Source organism: Phocoena phocoena, chromosome 3 (genome assembly GCF_963924675.1).
Source record: "Phocoena phocoena chromosome 3, mPhoPho1.1, whole genome shotgun sequence".
Taxonomy (NCBI): domain Eukaryota; kingdom Metazoa; phylum Chordata; class Mammalia; order Artiodactyla; family Phocoenidae; genus Phocoena; species Phocoena phocoena.
Window position 1 is genome coordinate 5,493,306 of NC_089221.1, and position 24,482 is coordinate 5,517,787.

The 24,482-nt window shown below is 51.2% G+C and overlaps 1 protein-coding gene across 2 annotated transcripts in view; it reads left to right on the forward strand.

Moving 5' to 3' along the window:
• TENT4A (terminal nucleotidyltransferase 4A) overlaps positions 1-24,482 on the forward strand; it is a 42,763-nt gene that overhangs the window by 1,382 nt on the left and 16,899 nt on the right. The window lies entirely within an intron of this gene.

A 24,482-nucleotide genomic window follows, 5' to 3' on the forward strand; every position in this document is an offset into this window, starting at 1 on the left:
AGTATCATTCAAAGAAAGTAACAGAACGTTTGTAGCAAATACTTATTCTCTGGAAAGCGTCACTTCTGCTTTACGTATTTCCACATCAGCCTAAAGGGGATTAGAAGTTCCTTTTAGGGTTAGTGCAATTACAGGCGCAAGGACTGGTGAAAAAGAGGTGTGTGTGTGTGTGTGTGTGTGTGTGTGTGTGTGTGTTGTGTTGGAGCAGTCCCAGGTGACGATGCTCAGGTGTGAGTGCTACTTACCCAGCCCTCTTACCTTCCTGTGCTTTTCTGAGCACTGGAAACAAGATATCTGTATGTAGGTTTTATGTTGGTATTTCAGGACTTAAATCATAAACTCTCCTTGTACAATCTCATGCTGACTTAAAGGGCATCTAATGATTTTCCTGGGTGTTAGGGTTGGAAAACATTAGAGGCTTAGAAATCCCTCAATTGCTAGGTATTGAAATTATCTCTTCAAGTAACTTTTTCTTTTCATAGGTCTGTTTATTCTGCTTTGAAGTGTGTTGTAAAACACTTAAGTTGATACTACTTTAGAGAGTGTATGATACACAGTAATAGCTGCGTTCTGCAACTCGTTTCACCTGGTGTGGGTTGGAAGCATTATTACTTTCTTAAATTCCTTGAAGCGTTGAGCATGCACTCAGCCCCAGGGAGGAGCCCAGACTCCTTTTCCCTCTCTTTCTCCAGTTCTTACTTGTAGAACTTTCTGAGAATAGGTGGTGGGGACACAGTTTCTTCCTTTCTTCTTTTCTTTCTTTCATTTATTTATTTTTTGGGCCGCGTTGGGTCTTCGTTGCTACACGTGGGCTTTCTCTAGTTGTGGCGAGTGGGGGCTACTCTTTGTTGCGGTGCGCGGGCTTCTCATTGCAGTGGCTCCTCTTGTTGTGGAGCACGGGCTCTAGGCACGCGGGCTTCAGTAGTTGCAGCATGCAGACTCAGTAGTTGTGGCTCGCAGGCTCTAGAGCGCAGGCTCAGTAGTTGGTGGCGCACGGGCTTAGTTGCTCCGCGGCATGTGGGAGCTTCCCCGACCAGGGCTCGAACCCATGTCCCCTGCATTGGCAGGCGGATTCTTAACCACTGTGCCACCAGGGAAGTCCCAGACACAGTTTCTTGATGTATGGTGTTAAAACGTAAGAGTTCTTTGGGGGACCTGTAGGTTTCCAGCCTGCCTTGTAACTGGAATTGACTCTGTGTCTTAGCACTTGGAAAACAGAAGGCGCCTGGTCTTTGCTTGTAGAGCATTTTTGGGCCCAGACCGTCTGGAGTCCCGCTTCTTCCTCTCATGAGCTGCCAGCAGTGCCAGTGTGATACCCCTGTGCAAACTCCTCAGGCTCTGGAAGCTGTTTCCTCACCCATAGTTCCTAGTACGCCTCAGTACATAGGTTGCTGTCGCTTTCCTTATAAATGAGCCTACTACCTGCCAGGTGCTGCCCTGGGATCTGGGGGTGGGGTCGGCATGGGAGGCACAGCCTCAGGACCCTGACTTGGAAACCTGAGTCCGGGTTGCCCGCACCTAGGACCCATGAGCCCTGCCTGTCCAGTCTCTCTCTGCCTTTCCTCCTCACTGTCACGTGGCCTGTCGTCGTCTCTAGTGAGGTTGCTCATGAACCCCGAGGTGGTCATCACGCCTTCTTGCCCCCCTTGGACCGTTCCTGGCACAGCCAGTGGGCTTTTCTCCTCTGGCAGCAGCTTGGGTCAGGTCCCACCCCCGGGCACCTCCCTCGCCCCCCTTAGGTTAGAGGCAAAGCCTGATACCCTGCCTGCTTCCCAGGTGCTGCCCCTCTGGGCCCTGCCTGGGGTCTCCACTCCCTCTCTGTCAGGGTCCCCCGCCTCCACCCCCATCAGCCTGTTAGAAGTCGGCTCCAAGTCGTGTAGGGCTGAAGAGTGGGCTCCGAAGCGGCCAGGAGTTCTGTGTTTCGGCCCACACCTAAATAGGCGGGCTGTGTTGGCCGCCCTTCCTTGCCCGCCTCTATGGGTGGCCCTGGGCCTGTCCACTCCTACCATCCCTGCCTAGAGGAGGAGTCTGCTAGGACTGCTTGTCACTTGCCTGGAAGGGTGAATACCCTACGCTTGGTTCGCTGCTCTGAATCCTAGCGGACTGCCCATCTAGAAGGGCTGAGCGGAGGAAGAGTGCCCCGGAGGGAGGTGTCGTCCTTTGTCCTTCGCGAAAAGACATTGCCACGGGCCTGCTGGGCTTCTCCAACTGACTTTTTGGTATTAAGAGATAGCTGTGTCTGGAACTTTCTTCAGGCTGCCAGCCTACCCAGAGTGATGAGGAAGGCCACCAGAAGGTCCCTCACTTGTGGCTTAGACAGGGAAAGAACTGAGATAAGAGATCGCCTAGGCCAGCCAGCAGAAAAAAATCTTGTTGAAGAGATGTTGCTCAGCCCATCTAGTCTCAGGACAGCATTTCTGGAAAGACAGTGTCTGCAGTCATCAAGAAAGGGTAAGCAGTTGCTGGTGGTGGGGGGGTGTGAGTAGCATCAGCTGAACCCCACTGGGCCTTTGCCTGGTAGCCCATGTAGCAGCTGGCACCATCCCTTCTTTCTTGGGGGGGTTTCTGCCCTTGGGAACTTTGCCTGGCGGCCGCCTTGTAAGGTGGCCAACCTGTTTGCATCCTAAGACGAAGAAAAAGCAGGTGAAAGTGCACAGGAATTAGTGCGAGAACCTTCAGAGTGGAGAAGGTCAAATTCTTGTTTTGGAGCTGCCGCTGGTTCTAGTTCTTAGTCAGTTTCCTTGGTTGAGCTCTCAGTCTTGAGACTGTCCCTGAGCATGTGTCCTGGCCTCTGGCTGCCGCCACTCTCTCTGGCCCTTGTCTCCTGACCCAGCAGTACTTTGTGACTTTGCCTGGGTCAGTCTCAACAGCTTCAGAAACCTTGCCAGTTCAAAGGTAAAGAGAAGTCCTGCATAAGTGAGAGTGGGAGCATGAACCTCAGATACTCTGCCGCATCCTTCCTGGTGCCCTGCAGACCCCCAAGAAGGAGATCCTGGAATGGGAGAGAACCCAGCGCTCTGGCGGATGCCTGCAGTCTGGGCCCTGCCCTGGCTTATGTTCAGCGTTTGTCCTCTGTGGCCTGCCCGCAGTGTGCAGTCACACGCAGCACCCTCCCTGCAGGTCCCTTGACAGTATTTCATTTTTTAAACATCTGTTCCCTCAGAGAAAATTCACTTAGCCTGAAGTTTGTGAGAAGCTGACAGATGTGCCCTGCTGGGCCCCGGCCTGGGTTCTTTCTAACTCCACACATGTTCTCTTTTCCCCTTTCTCCCGAGTCAGTGCCTGGAGAAGATTCAGGATCCCTCCTCTCCCTCTGTGCCTCCAGCCTGACGTGACACTACCTACAGTCCAACGAATGGCCTCCCACGGCTCGTCCTTAGGGGACCAGTGGGAGGGCACAGGTGAAGGGCCAGCAGGACCTGCCATGGACCATGGCTGTCACCACTCTTGTTGCCTTTGTCTCATTCTCATCTCTTCCTGCAGACGTCTGGGGATGCACAGGAATGGTTATTGTGAGATGGTGGCACACGTGGGCCTTGTTTTCTGAGTCTTTATCCTTGGAGGCCCCGAGGGTGACGCGCTGGGCACGAGTTTGCTGCTGCACTGACCGTTCATGAAATTAGCTCCTGCTCGGACACTCCTCCCTGTGTGAAAGTTGCATCCTTGTCCCTGCCCCTCGCGCCACGGCCAGTCTCTCTGCTAAGTGAAATTGAAAATCCAGCACAAGATGGTGGCTGTGACAGTCAGGGAAAGTGATGCCTGGGTGCTGGTAAAGGAGGACAGGCAAAGCTAGCACAGCTGACGCTGGGAGACGGGGCTGCCGGGGAGGGGGAGGGGGAGGGGCGGGACGGAGCTCTGGAAGTGGAGGGTCAGGATATGAGGAGTCCTCTGAAAAATGGGCCCTCGAATGATCTTGTAAAGAATGGCCTCCCGACTGCTCCTGCTGTGGAGGTCAGGGTGGGATAAAGCGGACGTCCTGCTGCTGTGAGCTCTGGATGGAAAAGCAGTGCCAAGGCAGTGCCATTGTGGCCTCTTAGATGTGACACGTGGTTGTGACTTGATTGCTCCTAAACATATTCTTGAGTGTTTTAAAGTAAACAAGTTTTTCAGAACTTAAGATATGTTTTTCAAAGTAAAGTCTCAGACCTTCTTTTGGTTGCTGTTTAATATGAAATTTTGGTCCCCATTTTAAATGGATTCATGTAAATAGAAGGAGCGATAACAGTCATCCTTGGAAAATAAGGCTTTGTGTGCCACAGTTAGGTCATTATGGTTTAAGATTTGGGTTTTGGGTTGTGAAGTAGAAGAGGGTTGTAGTAAACAAACAAAAACCTGTGATGTTCGGATCCAGAAACTTGATTTTGATGGTACAGCCAGAAGGCAGGGTCACCGGGGAGGGGTGACTGAATCTCTCACTGGAGTCATAGGAGGTTGTCATAAGCCACGGCGTCACCTGGAAATTGCCACTGGCCAGCACAGCTGTGCAGAGGCCTGCCTAGAAGACTCTGGTCAGCTTGTCAGGGATTTCTCCTCTCAGAAGGCTGCTGAGTGGGTGTGGCACCCAAGGAAGGGCAGGTGGGTGGTCTCGGTAGTCGAGACAGGTGCCCCAGACATCTGCCCCCAGTACGAACGAGCCTCCCAGTGAGGTGCTCACAGGTGCCTCTCCCCAATGACTTGGGATTTGCACTAAAAAGGAAATATGCTAGGATTTCCATGCTGCACTGGTTTGCTGCTGCTGTGTAACAAATGTCCACAGGCTCAGTGCCTTTACAGCAGCACTCATTGATGTCTCACAGGTTCTGTGGGTCAGAGGTTGGCGCTGGGGGCTGGGTTCTCTCTGGCTGAAGTCTCGGGGCTGCCCACTGTGTTCTCTGCCGGGGCTCAGGGTCCTCCTGTGAGCTCACTCCTGTTATTGGCATGATTCCATTCCTTGCAGTTATAGGACTGAGGTCCCTGATTTCTTGCTGGATGCCCACTGGGGCCTCTCTCAGCTCCTTTAAGCCACCTGCATCCTTTGGCTCGAGGCCCTTCCATCTTCAAACCCACCACAGGGCTTTGAATCTCTAGATGGCGCTGCCAGCTGAAGGAAGCCTTCTGCATTAAGGACTCATGGAGTTGGGTCAGGTCCACCCAAGTGACTGTCTGTGTTTAGGGCATGTAATCATACAGCATAATCACAGGAGCAGTGACAATTTCCTCACGGCCGCAGGTGCCGGGGGTCAGGGGCTGCCTGCTGTGCATGCAGGTGTTCTCTCATACGTAGACTTCTATGCTGTGGGAACACAGGTTGTGTTTTTCTTTTCCAACACTTCTCTCCTTTGACTGGACTCCAGCCCATCACGATGACTCTTGCAGATTGTCTGTCCTCTGGCTTGGTTGTCACCCCTGAACTCAGGGACAGCCAGAGTGATCATAGCTGCGAGTGCCTTTCTGTGCATTTCTCACGTGGACTGTTGTTAAAATATGTCATCTGAGAAGAGGTTATGTGAAAGCCATGGGGATGAACATACAGAAATTACAGTGATTGAAAAGTCCCGTTTGTGAGGTATCCTGCACTGGTCAGCTTAGGAAAGGTGCCGTTCCTGTGCTGGGGGAGGAAGGTCGGTGACTCACCCAAGTCGCCTCCGTAGTCAGTACATGGATCCCCACAGTCCATCCTTGCTTTGCAGAAGACCCTGCAGCACAGGTTAACGGGAGTGGTGTCCTGCCCAGAAGCCCCGCCTCAGAGCTCTGTCCCTTCCTGTGGAGTCACTACTACTCTTAAAAACTGACCCCTGCTCTGCTGGGTCTCTTCGGGGGAAGATGGGCAGCGTCCTAGCCTGCATTCCCAGTGCCAAGCATGCACCAAGCCGCTGCTGAGTAAGTGTCTGGTGAGTGAGTGAATGAAAGAAAGAAAGGAAGAGAGAAGGACTCTGGCAGCTTAGAGGGGCAAGTGAGGTGCGGCCAGTCTGCAGAGTTTAAATAAACCAAATGCTAAAAATAACTTTTGCTGTTTGTCTTAGAATTTCTGCAGACTTGATTGCCAACTCTGAAGTTATTTAAATGCAGAATGAAGTGAAATCTCTTGCAGTGTATCTGCCTGCCTTCCTGAAGAGTGCGGTTAAATCAGTTTTATGCCTTGTGACAGAATGTAAAAACAAAGCATTCAACAAAATTCTATTCTCCATTAGAAAGGCATCTCCATTTAGTTCCAACTGGTCTTTTTCTTACTATAAAATTAATACCTGACATGAAAAGTTAGAAAACTTGGTACCTGGTGAGCATCCTGTCACCTGTTCGCACGCACGTGGCCTGGGCTTCCAAGGCCTGTGTTCCCTTTGCTGGTGGGAGGGGACGGAGGCTCGGCTCAGAAGTTTGTCCTTCTCTGCACTGACAGGGTGGACTTGACTGAGGGCTCTGAGGGTCCCCCTGGTGGGGAGTGGCTTTGATGATCAGCACCATGCCTTTTTATTGTGGGTTTGTGCTCTTTTTTAGTTCCCAAATCAGCTGCTCCGAACAGTCATTTAAGCTCTCTGTGGTTTGAGATCAGAGTTAATTTCCTGAGTGATAACATGTGGATGTAGGTAGTTTATATCTTTTCATGTTTGAAAGAGATTTCAGGTGATCTTAACGTTTCTGGAATCCTGGGAATCTGAAGGAATGGCTAGAATGCTAGTAGTTAAAGGGAAATGAAAGATCGAACTACTTGTGCGTTCTTTTTCTTCCATCCCTTTAGCATCGGGAAGCATGTGTGTGAGGCCTTGAGCTTGCCGGCTAGCCTGCATCTCGGGTAGCCTGGCTCCCGGGTCTGGACATGGCTGTCTTCATCGAGGGTTCTCACTTCTGAGCCTCAGCGTCCCACCCGTGGAGCAGGGCCTGCCCCATTGCCCTTGCAGGGCTTATTAGAGAAAGGAGACGTGGGCTCGCTGTGTGAGTGGTCACGTGGGGGAATTAGGAGGGCTGCTCCTTTCCTTTTCTCCTCTCTTCTCTAAAGAAATGGAAACCAAACTTCTTGTTGCCAACCGGATACAGACAACTTTCCCTCTCAGGCCAAAACTTTTCTCTTGGAGAGACTGCTGAAGACTTGCAGTTGGTGTTTTCAGGGCAGGCAGCGGGCACAGCTGGAGACAGACCCACCTGATGCGTGGAAATGCTTTCTCCTTTTGAGCCAAGGCAAACTTTTCTATTTTTAAAAATTTAAACAATGCCTGAGTCATGTGTCCTCTAGGTTTTTAAGTAAGAATCTTGTCTTCCCAGAGCTTTCAGGGTTTTCCTGATATATTTATCAGGTATGTGTGTGCTGCCCTGTGTAACTTGCTTAGAGTTGTTTGGGATTTTGGTCTTGTTTTCTGCAGAGTGGAAGGAGTGGATGTTATGCTATTTCTCTGAGCTCTTTGCAGCTTTCAGCACATGTTCTGTGTATAGTGCAGGAAGCAGAAGTGAGGGCCTGGGAAGGTCAGGACTAGAACAGCACCACCTGTGGAACATCCTGGGGGGCAGCTCTAGTTCTGTGCTGCCCAGTATAGTAGTCGCCGGCCACGTGTGACCACTGAGCACTTGAAATGGGACTGATGGGACTGAGGAACTGGAGTTTAATTGTTTTTAATTTTAGTTGAAATTTAAATGGTCTTTTGTTTGGACAGCACCGAACTGCAGTAACTTTAGATTCCTTACTTGGAACACAGATTCCTTACTTGATTCAGTAACTGCTGTCTGAATAAATCCAAACTCCAACAGCAGCAAAAGCTGCGCTACTCAGCAAGTTGCCACTGGAAAGCTCCAGAAATTGTTTCTGCGTTTCTAGTATAAATCCTTTTCAGAGGGCTGCTGTTTCAGTAACACATGAAGTATAAAATGGGTTCCTACGGCTCGGGGTGTCTGGTCCAGCAGGCAGGTAGTGGTTCTCTGCACCTGTGCACACGGGCTAATGACATAATCCAGCCTCTTCCCACCGGGCAGTGTCCTTGGGCAGCAGCAGCAGAGCACAGGGACTCCAGCATGGGGTCGGCCGTCTGCACGAGGTTCCTCCCTGAGTTCTCAGAGCAGGCCCATGAAACGGGTAGTTTTTCTCTTGCTTTGGAGACAGAAAAGCAAAGCCTAGACAGGCTAATGTGATCTGGCCAAAGGTGCTGCATGTGGAAATGTCAGTCTAGCTCTGACATTGGGGAGCTGCAAACAGTTCTTAAATGAAGAGCTTAAACGAAGTTCCTGAAACGAAGGAGCCGCCCCCAAGACGCGGGAATGGAAACTAGCAGCTTGCTCTGCAGACCTGGCTTTCGTGTGTCTGCTGAGGGCCATTTGCTTTTCTGCCTTCCTAGAGAGAGCAGACTGAGGAAGGGGGCCCAGCTCCTCCCATAAGGACTTTGCCAGTCAGGTGACCAATGACAGATATGCGGGAGGTGGGTGGGGGAGCGCTGGGGGAGGCCCCGGGGACCAGAAGCCCATCCTGCTGCTGTAGTACAAGGAGTTCCTGCTTCCCCCAGACGTCCGAAGCTGCCTGGGGGCAGTCGTGGTGGAGGCAGCAGGGCTCCTGCCATCTGGGTTATTCTTAGAAGTTACACTTTATGAAAAACGAAGCATCCGATGAATCGTTGGCTTGTGTTTTTCTGGAAGACAGTGGAAAGGCCGAGAAACAGGACTGGCGAGCGTTGGCTGACTTCCTCCTTGGTGTCAGGCGCTGCCTTCGCTGCAGATCCTGCTTTCTCCCAATTCCCCCGGACAGTAACTCGTTTTAAGTCTTGGTAGATGAAGAAGCATCTCGCCCAGGGTGCTACTAGAAGGTAAAAGAGCGGGCGCCTCAGCGCAGGCCTGCTTGACAAGAGAGCCCCTGTGTTCACTGGTGCCTCCCAGGAAGGGGTTGGTGCCCCCAGAGAAAGAGCCAGAAGCAGGAACTTGGTGTACTGGGGGGGGGGGGGGGGGGGCTTAGCGCCACGCAGTAAGGAGGATTTTGGTGACTGGCATCTTTTCTAAACGTAAGCAAACAGATCAAAAAATTGAAGTATAACTCTGAAATAGAAAAGAGGCTTGTGAAATGCAGAGAAATTCTGAAGTATTGTTAGAAATTATCTCCTGTAAAAACGTGGGTGAGGAATCTGTCTAAAGAGTCGGTGCCTCTCTTGAAGACTGCCTCACAAGAGACAGACGAACAAAACCTAAGTACAATATGATGGATAGAAATAAGAGTATAGAACTGAGACCAAATTCCAAAGAATGGGGACCTGTGAGAATTGTCATAGGCTAAGCCCTGGAATGAAGGGAAGCTTGCAAAATTGGTAAGAGTAAAAAGGGCCTCTTGGGATCAGAGTAAGCCCCTAGGAAGTAAGTAAAAAGCTGGGCTGGGAAGACGGCTCAGTGTGCGGCCGTAGCAGATGGATGCTTCACCTTTTCCTCTGCTCCCATCAGGTGAATGGTCCTCAGTACTTGTCATGGTGTTAATCCTCACTGGCCCTACTGAGCCCTCGCCCCTCCCAGGAGAGGGAGGGGCTCTTGTCTCCTTACTGTGTAGGAGAGGGTGGTGTAGGAGAGTGTGTGAGGCTCACACTGCCCATAGGTGCAGAGCTGGCACAGGAGCACAGGCAGTCTGATGCCACAGCCCGTCTTCTTAACTGCTGGACCCTCGGAGCAAAGAGGGGATTGTCCAAAGAGGAATAACAATAGGAAGAAAACACTTGCTTACGTTGAGTTCCAGTCTCTAGGTCAAGAGAAATGACTACTGGCTTCTCAGGAGGGGTAGCACATGACATCATGAAGCTCCGCCCCACCCCTGTACATCTCTCGGGCACCCCGCAGATGGACCCAGGAGGAATCTGAGTAGCTTCCTGCAGAGCCAGCAGCAGGCCCTGGTCTATCACCCTGCGGCTCTCCAGTGGCTCCTTTACGAACCGGTGACAGCACGGCTCTGTGTGACACCGTGCATCTATGGTTCTGTTTGCTCGTTGCTTTAAAATGAGAGACTGATTTGGACTGTGCTTTATGCTGATTTTTAAATAATGATATTGTTTTTATAAAACAGATTTGTGTGTATTTTTCGGTAAAAAGCAGAAAGCTTTAAAAATCACTCAACCCCACCACCCAGAAATAACCACGGACCCGTTAGGTGACTGCCATTGTAGACATCTCTCTAAGCCCTGTATGGACGGACACATGCATTGATCTACAGAAATACTTCTATTACAATTTATGTTCTCCTTAAATACAATTTACTAAATTACTAATTTTGCTTGAAAGTGAAAGTAATGTTCAACTTCAAAAAGAAATAATAGTTTCTAAGAGATGTTGCTGAGACTAAGAATATAAAGAAGATTAAAAACCTTATGTGGCTAAGTGCAAAGAAAAGTTAAAGTTTTAATGAAATCACTTCAGTTTGCCTGCTGCCATGTAGGTTAGCGATGTTAGCCCTTGCTATGGACTGAGTTGTCTCCACTCAGATCATAGGTTGAAGCCACAATGTGGTGGTATTAGGAGGTGCGGCCTTTGGGAGGTGATGGGTTTAGATGAGGTCATGGGTGGGGCCTCATCATGGGATTAGTGTCCTTATGAGAAAGACCAGAGAGTTCACTCGTTCTCTCTCCACCATGTGAGGAGGGCACATTGAGAAGTCGGCAGTCTGCGAGCCAGGAAGAGGGCCCTCCCCATAACCCGGCCTTGCTGGCACCTGGATCTTGAACTTCCAGCTTCCAGAACTGTGAGACATAAATGTCTGTTGTTTAAGGCGCCCAGCCTGTGGTATCCCTTTGCAGCAGCCCAGGCAGACTAAGACAACCCTTTATGTAGCCTCCCAGCTCCTGATTTGCATTATGTTGTTTGTCTGCCACCATGAGTTAGGCATTTGTATTTTGTTCTGCAATTATGATCACTACCATTTGTTGAGCTCTTACTGAGTGCTAGACCCCACTCTAAATACTTTGTCTGTATTCATTAAATCCTCCTGACAGTGCCACGTGAGGGAGCGCCATCAGCATCCTCATGTTTCACATGAGGAGACTGAAGCCCAGAGCAGCTGAGGGTCCCGCAGGGTTTCGTAGCGGATCCTGCCATCCTGCCTTGGCCCTGAACACTACAGTTTGCAGTCGATTAGTCTGGGTTCTGTCTTTGCATAGACTTCATGCTGTGTGCTAGGCTCTCACCGGGACGCCGGCAGCTTTCCACGTTCTGATGGACATCTTCGGCAGGGCTCCAGGGGCCGTACTGCCTGGCCCCACTGCGGGATGGGCTCTTTGCACAGCCCTTCACTCCACTCTGACCGGCCCGGCCTGGTAGCCCTCAGCCCGCTCCACGGGTCCATGCAGCCCTGCTGTGTTCCGTCTGTGCTGCGTGCTGGGAGTCGAGTTTGTACAGGAGAGCTCATGAGCTCCGCGTTCCTCGAAGCCTGCCGGGTGCCTGGAGAACGGGGTCCCCGCTTCACGACCTTGGCATGCTCCCCGATGTCTCTGGCTGCGAATGTTGTCAGAGATCTGGGGCGAGACTGATCCCGCTTCAGGGAGGTGGTTTCTTCTGGATGCCCGCCTGGCCGCGCCTTCCTCTTGTGCTCACCTGGTCCTTTCCGCAGCGTTGGCCCTGCATCAGCCCTTCCTGGACCGCAACTGCCCTTCCACCCGCAGGCCGGGCTCTGCCTTGACCTCAGGGGCTGGTCCCCTGTCGGGCCTTCAGCGTGGCCCTGGTTTCATCTTCCACCTTTTCCACGTGGACGGCTTGACTCTCTTTCCTCTCTGTCCGTCTTCCTTAAATGGGCCCTTCTCAGGTGTTGGCACAGTGGCCTCGCTGTCCTCTCCTGCAGCTCCTTGCCCTCTTTTCACCCTGTGTTTACGACCACGTTCTCACTGAGGCTTTCTGTAGCACGAAGCGTGGCAGTGGGTTTTCCTGATCCCGGCTGGCGTCTGCTCCCACACTGGGGTCCTTGTCCTCATGATGTCCTGGGCCCCTTTTTCTTCCTCTTTGTTTGTTGTGCCACGTTCATGGGTTGCCATCTCTGCTGATGAGACCTGAGGGTGTTCTGAGCCCTCCGACAACCCCTAGAACTTTCCCTCTCAGGTCAGGCTGCAGGTTTGAGGGGCTGCTGCGTCTTTGGCCGGCCTTCTGGGACCTGTCGGCCCCCGTGTGGAGAGTCGAGTCTTGGGGCGGGTCCGTGGGCCACCTTGTTGGGGGCCTGAAGTCTGTTCCCTGAATTAGTTCAGCCTCTTAGGGCCCAGCTCATCTGGCCCGGTCCTTTCATGGCCTCGGGGTCCTCAGAAGCCTGGTGTCGTGTGCTCTGAAGTCAGCCCGGGGAACAGAAGACCCTCGCTGCTGGTGTGTCAGACTCAGGCTCCCCCTGTCCTCTAGGCCCTGCTGACTTCCTCTCAGGGCCTCCAGGTTCGTCCCCTGATCTTTGCACATCTGGCTACTTCTTGCCCTTCTGTCTTGGCTGCAGTATCAGCTCTTTGGGAGGTCGTCCCTGACCATACAATATAAAGTAGCCGTGAGGACGGCCGTGGCCACCATTTGGGATCTGCGTAGTGTGCTTCTACTGGGGGTTGATCTTGGTTATTTACTTTGCTCCCTTCTCCGTGCCTCTAACCCAGCTCAGCAAGCATGGGGGACTTACTGATTCTGTCTTGCTCACTCTGTAGCCTGTGTCAGAGCAGCACCTGGTCCATCGTAGGTTGGCAGTAAATAACTGTGCAGTGATGACTTGCGTCTGCTTTCTGTACTTCAATATTGACTTAAACCTTTGGATCCGTTAAGTTCTTTGCTTTGCCCTCCCTTCCTCCCTGCCTTTCTATTTTTGCTAGTTTTCCAGCGCTGTTGTGTTGTCCTTTTTCTTAACATTTTTTTCTGGTCATCATGGTGGGGTCTTGGGAGGTTGATGTGTGCTCTTCCTGCCATCTTGAGCCAGAACCCTGGAGCCTGGCCTGTCTCCTGAGACTTGAAGAGGTAGACACGCCCAGTTCATGCTGAGCAGAATTGGTACAAATGATTTACGGCCTCCTTTACACTGGATGGAGACATTCCTGCTGATTGAATGAAAAGTAAACATTTGATAATTAAAAGTTATGTTTTTATTTTTCTGATACTGTAGATCAAGCTTTGATATATATGCAAATATTGGATACAGGGACGTTAAGTAGCTTTAATTACAGCAGACGCTCAGATATGCTGACACTCGGGTGTGTGGGGAGACCTGGCTTTCGTGTGGCCATGCGCACTGGCCCCTGGCGATGACGAGCGCCCACTCTGCTCACATCTGCAGGCCGCACGGGACTGGACACAGGCTTAACGAGTGCTTTGGTGATGTGGAAGGTGATTGGCATGCCCTCCGTCAGGTGCGTTACACACATGGGCTTTCCTGTCCTGAGGGTCATTGGGATGACTTATCCTGCCAGGACAGTGTCTTGGGGAGAGGCTGCGCACGTCTCGCATCACCTGGCATCACCGTCTAGCATCATCTAGCATCACCACCGAGGGGTCAGGGCCAGGGAGGGAGCAGCTAGTGCCGTGGAAGTGGAGCTGAGGCCCCAGAAGTCTGCAGGAGGCAGATGGGAGGGGCAGTCGATGGGGTGTGGAGGCTCCGGGGCACACTCTGAGCAGTGTGAGCACGGACACACTGTAGAGGTTTGTGCCAAGAAGTTTCACGCCAGACGTGAGGCTCAGGCTGGTTGTCCAGCCTCTGAGCATCTGTAAAACGGGAGGTGGTGGTGGTTCTCAGGATCATCCTCATGAAGCGTGTCATACGCTGACTGGACAGAGCAGGCAGGTGGTACGTGTCAGTTACTTATCATCGTAATAAGAATACTGGTAGGATAGTATCACTAATGAATTTTAAGTTTCTAAGTCTGAATATAGCCTCAGAATCCTACTCAACACAGCGGTCTGACAGCAGTGCCGTCAATGGGCGCTGGGACAGTGGGGAAGCCCGTTAGCTGTCCCTGGTGTGGTGTGGCCAGAGAGGGTTGGGGTACTTGAGAGAACACCCCCTTCCTCACAGGTCTCTGGGTTCAGTCACCTACATCTGCAGAGGTTTTTCTGGGATTGTAGGCTAGCTTTTTCAGGAGCCCTGTCTTTTGAGGGGGGCGTGTATGCTAAACCAGTGACTTGGGGTGGCACTAGAACCAGAACTTTAGGGGTGAAGGGGCCTTTAGCCTTGCTGGACCTTGGAGCTGAGCAGAGTCACACGAGTAGTTCCTTGGCCCCCAGGGTGCTGGGCATGGGCCGAGCCAAAGGGAAAGCCCACGTGGGTTTGGCCTTAATGTAAAGGCCAAAGGCAGCCAGTCTCAAAGAAGACTTAAGCACAGCGATGTCTGCCCTTTGATCTTTGGAGTAAAGTCAGTGTCAGTAAAGCTGACATGATGACACTTTTTCTTGGCTATGATTATAAAAGCAGTAAAGTACTTACTGAAGAAACTTGGAAAATACAGAAAGGAAACTACCCATAATTTTCCTGTTGTTAACACTTTCCTGTTCTTAACAAAGCATACGTCTCTCTTATTTTTAATGCTACTTTAAATGTGTCATTTTTTTTTTTTTTTTTTTTTTTTTACGGTACACGGGCCTCTCACTGTTGTGGCCTCTCCCGTTGCAGAGCGCAGGCTCAGTGGCCATGGCTCACGGGCCCAGCCGCTCCGCGGCATGTGGGATCTTCCCGGACCGGGGCACGAACCTGCGTCCCCTGCAGCGGCAGGCGGACTCTCAACCACTGCGCCACCAGGGAAGCCCTAAATGTGTCATTTTTGTATGTTTGTTTAAATCTAACTCTAGATAAGTGATTCCTCCTGTCTTAAAAAGCTCTTTTAGGGCGTCCCTGGTGGCGCAGTGGTTGAGAGTCCGCCTGCCTGGGCAGGGGATGCGGGTTTGTGCCCCTGTCCGGGAGGGTCCCACATGCCGCGGAGCGGCTGGGCCCGTGATCCATGGCCGCTGAGCCTGTGCGTCCAGAGCCTGTGCACTGCAATGGGAGAGGCCGCAACAGTGAGAGGCTCACAAAAAAAAAAAAAAAAAAAAGAAAGCTCTTTTAAACAATTTTTAAAGATGGAATTGATGTATATTATTTCCTAAATAACTAGGGAGAGATGTTTACAACTTTTCACTTTTTGTAAACAGCCCATAGTGCGTATTTCTGCATGCTTCTGTATGTTGGGCCACTTCCTGAGTGTGGCTTCACAGCCCTGTGGCTGAACGTCAAGATCGAGAGCTGCACAGCTCTGGGTTTGAGTCCTGGTCGTGGAATCTTGGGCCATTTACCATCTGTCTAATGAATAGTTTTCTTAAAATCTGTAAAATCTTAAAATCTGTAAAATGGAGAAAATATTGAATGATACTTGCCTCAAGGACTATTTGGGAGACTAACGAAAATGCTGGTAATATGGATGGTATTGTGTAGTATCTCAGGGTAGTCATCTTTTCAGGCTCTCACACATACTGCTTCCCAAAAGATTATCCAGCTCACCTTCACGAGGGTAAGCATCTCTGGAAATTAGGACAGAGGATATAGCTGTTTTCATCTCAAAAATGATCCAGCTACTTGAGCTAGCGAGCAAGGCCGGGCCATCCTGCTTTCAGACTTGGCGGTTCCCTCCGAGCACCGTGGCCTGCAGGGGTCTGTGCTGTGGCTGTCCGGTGAGGCTGCGTGGCCGGTGGCCTGAAGCAGTGCACAGGGCCCAGCCAAGTGCCTTCTTGGCACCCCTGTGTCCCAGCGGCCCTCCCGGCCGTGAGCTCCTCCAGATTGGGGGTCCTGGAGTGCACTGTGGGTTCCGTAGGACACCAGTGTTGGGGGGCTGAGGCCCACTGGTCGTTCTTGCCCGTGATGGGTTGAGGACGTACCGCGTGAGTGGGGTGCTTCCCTCTAGGTTGCTCCAGCTGTCCCGGCTCTTTTGTGGGTCTGAGCCCTTTCTTTCCTGGGCTGGCCGTGGCCTGGGCCGGGTGCAGTAGTGCCCCCAGCCTGGCTCCCGCTGCCGCCTCTTGTCTGTCACTCAGCTCTCAGGCCCCTCCCTGTGCAGCAGCTTCTCTGAGGGCCTCCCTCTCCCGTTAACATTTTAGAGGCTCTTTAGAGGCTCTCTCCCTCTAGAGAAGGAGCTGTGCACAGGTGGGCGCTGCAGGAGTGGAGAGAGGCTGAGGTGCAGAGCCCGCGGGCAGGCTGATGGGGGCGCTGGGAGGAACACTCTGGAAACACAGGCTTTCTGCTTTGCAGTTTCAGTCAGCTTCCTCCCACTTTTGAGCTTAGATTATAAACAACCTTTGAAGGTCTGATTCAAGACTTTCTAAATAGTGGTACAGACATTAATTGGCCTGTAACATAATTAAAAATAAATAAAATGATTTATAATTAGCTCATTAACTGTGTCAGGAAATGGGAGTTTTAAAAAGGATCATCTGGGCTTCCCTGGTGCCGCAGTGGTTGAGAGCCTGCCTGCTGATGCAGGGGACGTGGGTTCGTGCCCCGGTCCAGGAAGATCCCACATGCCGCGGAGCGGCTGGGCCCATGAGCCATGGCCGCTGAGCCTGCGTGTCTGGAGCCTGTGCTCCGCAACGGGAGAGGCCACAACAGTGAGAGGCCCGCATACCGCAAAAAAAAAAAAAAAAAAAAAAAAGGATCTTCCATCCCCAAAATAGAAGTGATTCAGTCACTCGCTGCAGGTCTCACTGGTTGCTGCCCAACAGAGCCCTTCTTTGCAGCTGGTGGAGAGGCAGCTGCCAACTCGGGCCGCCTGGGCCGCCGGGGCGCTCGGACTCCGCCGTCTTAGTGTAAGTGCATCCATGCGGGCTTGAAAATCTGCCGTAAAACTCCAGTAGTTATAACTCCAAATACTTTCCCAAAGCCGTTGCTTTTGGCAAAAACGCAGACAGTGAGCACTGTAGAGCTGAGGGGAGGGAGCTCCAGCTTCTGAGAAACCGCTGGCTTTTCAAGGCTTTTGAGGGTTTTAAGAAGACTTGGAAGGAGTGGGAGAGGGAGAGAATAAATTAACAGTTGAAGTGAGTTTCTAGTGTTTTCTGTGGCATTTTACATTGTAATCAGAAAGCCTGGTTTTCCACAAGCACTTGGAGTTGAGCAGGTTCCCGGAGGGTGTGGAGGGGAGGCGTGACTCAGGGCAGCAGTAGGGCGGGGCCCTGGGGACGGTGGGCTGGGAGAGTTGGATGAGTTAATACTTGAGAGCACAGCTCTTACCTACAGGACTGGGTGCTGACACGTCTCGTAACCACGTTGGAGGAGGTTGCGTTCATTCATCTGGCTCTTCTGTTCCTTAAAGCCGTGAATGAAATCTGACCTCTGACCATGGCTTTCCTTAGAAAAAGCTGTGGGGATATCAGATCTAGGGGAACAGGCAACCCTCTGTGCTTCCCCCTTGCAGACCCGCATCAGTAACTGCTTGGCCCGTTAGCTTTGCCCCTTTTCTGTCCACACTGTTTTATTTTAAAGGTACTTCACTGTCCTCGCTTCTGGTCCCTTGTGTCATCGTGTCTCTTACCTGCTGTAGTGCATATCTGCCTGTCCTCCTTGTTTGCGTACAGAGACGTCACCGTGGAACAACCTGCAGGTGGCGCTGGGCTGGGAATGGGAGAGGGAGCAGCTGTGCTTGGGGCTGGACACCGAGGCTCCCAGGCCAGGAGGCAGGGAAAAGCCGGCAGTGGGTGCCCCCTGCAGAACCAGCCAGCCTTCCCCGGCTTCCATTCAGATTTAGACAGAGTCAAGGACCCTGCAACCCTGCCAGCCCAGCTTCTGAAATCGAAAATCCTCCTCCTGCAATGGGTCATCTCTTTTCATGAGTAGCTTTATTAGCTATGAAAGTAGATAGTTTGGTTCTCTAACTTAACAGTCCATCTTTTGCTCTTTAAAAAAGCTCATTGAGTTGGATTTCATAAATGTTCACAGCAACCGTATACCAGCTGCTGAGATAGATACGGAAGCATTGCCGATCTTGATAAGTTGGGACCAAAAGCAAAAATTAATTTGGGACATGTACTAAAAATTGAAAAGTCAGTCATTACCTTTTGAATGGGTTTGGCCTCTTACAAGAGAGCGATTGTAAATGAGAAATGTCTTTTTTCATTTTCAGTGAACTTTATTTTCTAGTATCTAGATTAAAAGCATGCTTGGTAATAATGTTCAGAAGTTTGTTTTCCAGTAGTTTCATGATGAAAACTAAAATGCACTGAAAACTCTGGTCTCACCATTTTCATCTTTCTTAAAATAGCCAGGAAGTGAATCAGTTCAGGGCTTGCTCCACTGCATTGTATCAATTTGAGATTCTTCCAGATTGACTCTCAGAGTCGCGTGTGGTCTGTATGGGCCAGTAGCCAAGGCTAGAGTGTCTCAGAATCCACTGCTCGGAGACAAGGCATCAGGCGCGCGGCGCTTTCCTGCCTCCGCTGCCCGCAGGGTTCCTTTTGCACACAGACAGCAGACCTTTCCCACCGTGCCCCACCTGATGAGACCACTTAAGAGGCTCAAGCCACCACCACACAAAGCCATCCAGAGCGCCGCTCCTTGCCGACCTTATCCCTTTAGGGCCCACAGTGGCGTGGGCACTCGGGTCCTCAGCTTAGGATAAGGGCTGCGTTGTGCGGAGGTTTCCAGAGTTCGCTCTCGGCCTTGGGGCTGCAAAGTGGCCGCACGGGCCTCACATGCCAGTGGGTCCTCTCTGTTGCTCTTGCTGCCCTCTCCCCACAAGATGCCTTGTGGTCAGCTTCTGATTCCCATATTTCTTTGGATTTGAGGTGCTGTTACTTGCAAAAACCCAACCCATTCGAAGTTGTCTTTTTCTTGCAGGGCAGCAATATTGGGTTGGCCAAAAAGTTCGTTCGGTATTAAGTAAGAGACGCCTTTTTCATTTTCACCAAGAACTTTATTGAACAACATATGCATTAACCGAGCGAACTTTGTGGCCAGCCCCATAGAAACTTCATCTAGACAACTTCCTGCAGATCAGCCAACCTAAAGAGATGCGCTGTTATGAAATGTACCATGAAGAAAGAAAAATATTTAGTTTTGCATTGATTTGATGCTCAGCCATTGATTGAAAGATGTATCCCAATTTTAGACATGTTGAAATGTTAAGGAAAAAAGAGTACATTTTCGTGATGACGAAAGAATAGCCTTGCTCAATTGCACAATTACATCAGTTACTTTGGAAAATGCTTCAATCAGGCACCATTGTTACAAACATCTTGTGGGGTTCTTAAATCCTAGTTTCGTAAATGGAGCAGTGAGTATGTGTTTAAATTATATCAAGAACTATAATGCTTGCTTTTGACAGACATGGCTCTTATTTGTCCACATTTAGCCCTAAGATTCTAAAACGTTTACTTAGAGAACCTTTGAGAGCCCCAGGACCAGGGTGTGTTTTTATCCCTTGTCTCCCGTTGGAAGGTGTGTGGGCAGGGTGCACTCTCCCCAGGCCCCCAGGCCAGGCCTGTGCCCCCTGGGGAAGCCGCCCCTCATTCCTGGACAGTGGCGTCTCACGGGATGGAAGGAGTGAGGGTTGCAGAGATGACGTGCGGTCCTGGGGCCGCCTGCTCTGCCTGTATTGAGCGTAGCGTTGCTCGGCCGTCGGGGTGGAGACGGGGGAGCGGCGGCCAGGACTGCAGCCACGAGCCCCACGTGCTGTCGGGACTGAATTCAGTGAAGCCACAACCTGAGGCCCTCAGTCGTAGCAGCCACGTTGTGTGGCAGTTGAGTTGTCACAGGAGTCCTGTCCGCAGCCTGTGCCTCCCCACTCTGCGTGGATTTTAGGGCCTGGCAGAGGGGTCGGCACCAGGTACACTGAGGGGCTTGGAAACCTCGCTGCTGTTTAGGGGCGGGATGGGAAGAGTGGCGTCAGGGCTTAGAAGCCTGACCGACTTGATGTTCTTTTCTTTAAATTAAGCGATCAATATTCACTGTTAAAATTAGGAGATGAATACAAGCAAAAAGAATTTAAAAATTACAAGTAATCTCGTCATCTAGAAATACAGTTGACTTTTTTGTGTGTTGTATTTAATGTTTTGTTGTTTCCAAATGTTAAATATAATCAGTGGTGTAATGAGCATCCTCTCGGGCAGTTTTCCCTCGAAAATGTATCTTCTTTTCTCCTTTTCACTTTTAAATTTATACATATGATGAGTACATTCTTGTAAAAACCCAGAATTCCAGCAGCGCCCGCGTGTAGAGTAGGAGGTGGCCATTCTCACCAGCTCATCCGTCACCTGCAGGAGGAGGCCTGGCCGCCTTGGACGTGGCCTCTTAGACCTTCTCCTGAGTTACGTGCATGCGGGGCATGTCTGTCACCTGTCTGTCACGGAGCCTCCCCTTGCTCTTCTTGGTAGGCGGACGGCGCCCGTCCTGACCCACGGCCCTGCCGCGAGCGTGTGTGGGGGGGTCTGGAGCCCAGGTGTCCAGGCGTGGGGTTCCGGGCTCAGCGAGGGATGCCTTTCTCTTGAGATACGTTGTCAGCTGATCCCAGAGCGTGAGGTCCAGCCCGAGAGAGGCCTGGTCTTTCTGAACAAGTCCTTCCTGCTTCTGACATGTGCACTTGACGTTCGCTTTTTAATTTGTTTACAGTCCGCATGTCTTTTGTTAGAATTTCTTGGTAATTATTTGACTCTCAGTCTTTGCGTTGCGATTGTCATTTTTGTGTTGGAGTCTGGAAAGGCCTCCTTCAAGTTCGAGATAGCTGGTGATTTCCCTTGCTTTTTTCCCCTGACTTATTCTATTTGATGTTTTCATTTAGTAATTTAACTCTGCGTCTGTGTTATGTTTTCAAATGTAGAACAAGGCAGGAAGCTAACTTCATTGGTTTTCTGCTGCTGTGTCAGGATTAGGCTTGGCTACAAAGAGTGAAAGTAACAGAGTGATGGTGCCCTGATCCCAGGGGACCAGCCCACCTTCTCCCTCTGCTGCTTTTCTCAGCCTTGCGAGGATCACGGTTCTGGAGGCCGGCCACAGGCCAGCACGTTGGGACTAGGGAAAGGGAAGGGGAAGGGGAAAGGGCTGTGGGAGCTCTCCCCTTAGGAAACCCTCTGAGAAGGTCTCCCCGGGGCCTTCTGCTGGGGCCTGGCAGATGCTTCCTGGCCTCTTAAGTGGCCTGGGCCCTCCAGGCGATCGTTGTTCCTGCTGGTTTTGAGATACCACCTCTCTGACCCATGATGGAGGAATTTTTCCATGGTGGTCACAGCATAGAAACGTCCTTGGAAGATTTGGAGGCCGAAAGCTAGTGGGGTGACGTGAGCTGTAGGAGATGCGGTGACTAAATTGTGAACCATGGAGGAGACTTGGGTGTGGTTTTATGTAGACGTCTTGTCATCTGTGAGCTTCCTCTGAGGATCTGATATGTGAGAAGAGTAACTGTCCTCGTTTTCAAGTAGAAAAGATTAAAACTTTTCACAGACATAATTCAGCAGAGCACTTTGGAGAACCAAATGCGTGTGTATGTTCAGTGCCGGAAGTGATGGCTGCACACGTGGTCGCTGGCACTTACTGTGAAAGTGTGTTGTCCTGACCATCATGGAAACTACTTGTAATGTGGTACTGAATAAATAATCCCAGCTGTTTTATTTATCACTGTTTTACATTTTTTTAAAAGGACAGTTGGCCATTTAAGTAATTTCTGCTAACAAAGCAAGTTATCCAGTACAGGGGTAAACTATTTCTTGGATGTTGATTTTTGATGACATTGTACAGGGAAGGTAGATCTTAAGTGACAAAGTCATAAGCAAAGTATGCATTTTATCAAAACTTGATTCATCCCACACATACTGGTTGAATGCTCACGGTAAGCAAGCAAGGTCAGGCCCCTGGAGGTCACCTTCCCTGGACAGAGCCCGGCTGCGGGGGCGCTCACCACACCGGCTGGAGGGCAGGGCGCTGCTTCTCCCGCCTGCCGGCTCTGTTGGGCTGCCCCAACCCACAACTGCACTGCCTGCCCCACCCTTGCCAGCCCTCCGTGCTTCCTCTCTCCTCTCTGTGTTCCTTCCACCAAGAGCCTGAGCCGGAGGAGGCAGCTGCAGGGCTCTTTGGATCTGCCCGGGCCTCATGACGGTCGTTAGACCTTCTCGTGTCTTTCTGCTGCACCAGTGGTGCATCGCCCTCCAGAGCCACGCGGTCCTCAGGTGGCCCCAGCGGTCGCGCAGTGCCTCCCGGTCCCTGCTTGCCTCGAGTAAGAGCCTGCAGGGGCTGGGCCGGAGCCACCCTGTCCACCCAGGCCGCCAGCAGGACCCCTTCCATTCCCAGAAGGCAAAGCAAAAATACTCTTCCTAATATTTGTTACAGCCGTTGCTAATTTTGAGATGCAGTTTAACACAAATCTCAGGCAGGCGTTTCATTCGTGTATCTTATTGGTGGAGCCCAACTCTGAAACCAGGAGGCGTGTGCTCTGCTGGCACTCCGCTCTGGGATGTGGGCACGCCTCGGCCTCGTTACTCATCTCTCCTGAATCAGGAGGGGAGGCGTGCTTGCCTGTCACAGAGAAGGGGCGCCCTTCTCTGTGACAGGCAAGTCAACAGACATCTGACGAGACTGACACTGTCACACTGGGCGGTGTCCGTGCCTCCTGGGAAGCTGACGGGCGACTTTTCATGTTGCTCTTTCACATGTGACAGTTCTCTCCACCCTGCAGGCGCAGACTGGCAGTGACATTTTGGCAAATCGGAATGGCCTGTTTCCTAGATGCTTTAATGTGTTACATTTGTGGGGTGTGGATAGGGTTTTGCCACACCAGGTTTGCTGTCCTTCCGTGTCTCTGGGCCAGTTGCTTAGGTGCTCTAGGCCCATATCCTTATCTAACGTCTCTCTGCTTCTGTACTCCTGGTGTTACCAGAGCAGCGCTGAGCTGCAGGAGACCGTGTGCTCTTAGTGCTTTGATGGACTGACTTCTCAGCGAGGTGACGGCTGGTCCAGTGGCACATGCTGTTGCCCCGAGGAGCCCTGTGCTGTCTCCCGACAGCTGCCCGGTGACAATGTTACTGTCACTTGTTAACAGGGGGAGGTCCCCGGTGTGGTCACTAACGTGACACATCTGGTCCTGCTGACGACATTGCCGAGCGCTGGGAACCATCGGCCACGCCGCCGACCTGACGTGCCTGCTGAGCTGCTGGAAGAGATGCAGTTAAAGGCTTAGGATGTAGTTGGCGCTGGGTAGTTGTTGAGATGTTAGAAGCTCTACCTGATAAATCGTGGAGTTGGGTAGATATTTTGGAAAAATTACTGCATTTTAATGTTGCCTGACTTTCTACCTTTTTGGGCTTACTAAAAACAGGATTCATGGCTGAATCAGCAGCATGCTTGGGGTGAAGTTTTGCGTGATTTTTTTTAAAAAAATTAAACGTGATAACGTCAGGGCTCCAACCAGTGATGGCCTCACTGACCTTGCAGATGCACCGTGAACAAGCGTGTCGGGCATTTATTTCCTGTGTGTGTCCCATGTGTGCTGTCAGCGGTTTCGAGTAGCTTTTAAACTGTCAGGATGGTCACTTCAAGTGAGTAGTGGGGGTGGCAGTCCTGAGGGTGAGAGAGTGAGGTTGGCCTCAAACAAGAGCCGAGGGCAGGTGAGATGTTAGACATCCTGTCCTTACCTTTGTCGTTTGGCGCTGGAAGGTCCTGTTAAGTGTTGTCTGCTGTCGGGTGGACTGTCTTGCTAGCTGTTGAGCTATAACATGATAGTATTATTGAACAAATTTCATTTTGTCTTCTCTTTTCCATGCTAATAATCAAACTTAGCATGGAAGCAGCTAGATTTAACTTGACGTAATTTCTAGGATCGAGTTATTTGCTTGCCCGTCTTTAAATCCCTAAAAGTAACCGAGGGTGACCTGTGCTTCCTTCCTGGGTCTGCGGCCCAGATCCTTGGCTGAGACTTAACTCCCCGTTGCCACCGCCGGGGACTGGCAGAGACGTGAGTTTTGGGGCAGGGGTGTGAGGCAGCTTTTGGAGCCCGCTCCTTTCTCCTGAAACCATTGCTTTTTAGACCTTTGTTAGGAAAGACCTAGAGGGAGAGAGGGCCGAACTGACTCGTGTCCCTGCGGGAATCTTGAGGGGGGATGCTCCAGTGCTGAGTTGAGTGGGGCTTTCTGCCCGAGAGATGTGGTCGTGGGCCCTGGGTGCTGGGTCTAGGGTGTTGTCCGCTGGTGGGCCAGGCAGACCTGGCTGTCGAGACTTGGGGCCGCCAGGCTCCCGAGGACACATGTCTTCCTGGCCTGGCCTGTCTCAGACCCTTTAGTGAGGGTGCCCATGGGTGCAGAGCACAGCCCGGACAGGGTGAGAAACCCACTGGGTTTCCCTGCGCTGCCTCAGTTGGGATCACCCTCCATCTTTCACGGATGGAGTTCTCTCAGTTCGTTCATGTAAAGTCCCTGAAATGTTTCTTTTGAATAAGGCTTTAAATGCCAATTGAAAGTTTTGATATTTATATCAACAAAATTTGCTCGTGTTACTCTGTGGTGCTAAACCGTACCGTGGAATTTCATCTACCACAGAGTGTTCATTTCATTATATACTTTCAGAGGAAACAAGAAACTGGATTTTAAGTGGGCAGAAATATATTTTAGTGTCATGCTGATCTAATAGC